This window comes from Balaenoptera ricei, chromosome 7, assembly GCF_028023285.1.
Source record: "Balaenoptera ricei isolate mBalRic1 chromosome 7, mBalRic1.hap2, whole genome shotgun sequence".
Taxonomy (NCBI): Eukaryota; Metazoa; Chordata; class Mammalia; order Artiodactyla; family Balaenopteridae; genus Balaenoptera; species Balaenoptera ricei.
Window position 1 is genome coordinate 88,325,270 of NC_082645.1, and position 2,252 is coordinate 88,327,521.

The window sequence follows — 2,252 nt, forward strand, 5'->3', positions numbered from 1 at the left end:
ACTTCCGCTACGCGCTAAGAGGACGGAGAAGGAAGCGAGGAAAGGCGAGGCGGGAAAACCAGTGGGGGGGCCGCCCGGAGGCGGGAGGGCCGAGCGGCTTTAGTGGTGGTCGCGCGAGTGAATAAACGACAGTCCCCTCAGCTGCACCTAGACTAGGCCTTGTGCCTGGGTCCCAAGCCCATCCCCCTGGGGAAAAGTTCCAGGTGCCCAGTCTCGACGTTTGGAAGCGTACTGACAGCACAGACCCCTCCCTCCGATACCTTGCGCGTTTCTGAAGGCTGAGCCAAGATACTTCTATTGTCTCCTCCTGGCCTTGCTCATCGATCTCCCTGAATAAATTGGACTGTATACCTAGTGTATACAGTAGTGTATACTGTATACCTAGCACTCTAGTGCTTCTTACCCTAGAGCTAGCACTTTTGGTTAACCAACCCTGGCCAAACACATGAACTTAATTAAAACAAAACAAAACATGATCCCATTGGGCAGGATTTTGATGGCTACTGGTGAAAAAGATGCTTCTGAAAGTTCTAAACTGGTGGCGAGAAGAAGCTGATTCCGACCCTTGACTTCATTGCTTTGAATTAAAGAATGGTCCTTCTGTGAGTTCTTTAAAATATAGTGGCCCTACTGACAAAAGCATAGAGCATAAGGATATGGACAAATGGAACAGAATTGAGATTCCAGAATAAATCAGTAAATCCTCACACATCAATTAATTTTGGACAAAAATGCCAAGACAATTCAATGGTGAAAGAAGTCTTTCAACAAAACTTACTGGGACAACTGGATATCCATATGCAAAAGAATGAATTTGGATCACTACCTCACAATATTTGAAAAATTAAAGTGGATCAAAGGCCTGAATGTAAGAGCTAAAACTATAAAACTCTTAGGAGAAAACATAGATATAAATCTTCTTGACCTTGGATTAGGCAATGGTTTCTTAGATATGACACCAAAATCACAAGTAACCAAAGAAAAATAAATAATACAGACTTCATCAAAATTAAAACTTTTGTCTTTTATGTTGGAAAGACAACCTAAGAAATAGGAGAAAATATTTGCAAATAATATATCTGATAAAGGTCTAATATTCAGAATACATGAACTATTATAATTCAACAATTAAAAGACAAATAATCCAATTTAAAAGTGGACAAAATATCTGAATAGAAATTTCTCCAAAGAAGATATACAAATGGACATGAAAAGATGCTCAACATCATTAGCTATCAAGGAAATGCAAATTAAAGTCACTATGAGATACCATTTCAGACCCATTAGGATATTGTCTATAAATGAAAAGAAAAATAATAAGTACTGAAAAAGATATGGAGAAATTGGAACCCTCATACTCTACTTAGTAGGAACATAAAATGCTTTGGAAAACACTTCATTTGAAAAACATTCTGGCAGTTCCTCAGACTGTTAAACATAAAGTTACCATGACCCAGGAATTCTACTCCTAGGTATACACCCAAGAGAACTGATGATGTATGTTCACACAAAAACATGTACACAGATGTTCACAGCAGCCATATTCATAATAGCAAAAAAAAAAAAGGAAACAACCCAAATGTCCATCAACTGACTAATGGATAAAGAAAAGTGGTATAGCCATACAAAGGAACATTATTAAGCCATAAAAAGGAATGAAGTCTTCATATGATGTGGATGAAACTTGAAAACATTATGCTAAGTGAAAGGAGCCAGTTGCAAAGTATGATTCTGTTTATATGACATACACAGAATAGGCAAGTCTATAGAAACAGAAAATAGATTAGTGGGCTACTGCTCCAGCATTCTACTAGGGCTGGAGGATTAGTGGGGAAATGGGGAGTAACAAAGAGCAGAGTTTCTTTGAGGGGTGATGAAAATGCTTTAAAATTGCTTGAGTGATGACTGTACAGCTCTGTAAATACACTGAAAAACTAAAAATTGTACACTTTAAATAAGTGAGCTCACAGGGAATTACATTCCAGATTTAAAGAAATGAATGGAAAGGATACAAAACATTAAAGTGTAGCAGGTTATTGTTCATACTTGTAAAGCACCTTGTATCATTGAGAAAATAAAGAACAGTGCCTTAAAAGACAGACTGAAAGGTGGACTGTAACTTACAATGTTGGTGATTTGTTCTTTCACATTAATGAAGGGAAAGGTTGGTCTGAGGATGTAACTGTGGTTGTGAGCAGTAGTAAACCTGCTTTTAGATACCGTACTGTTAGTATTTAATTGAAAACTTACCT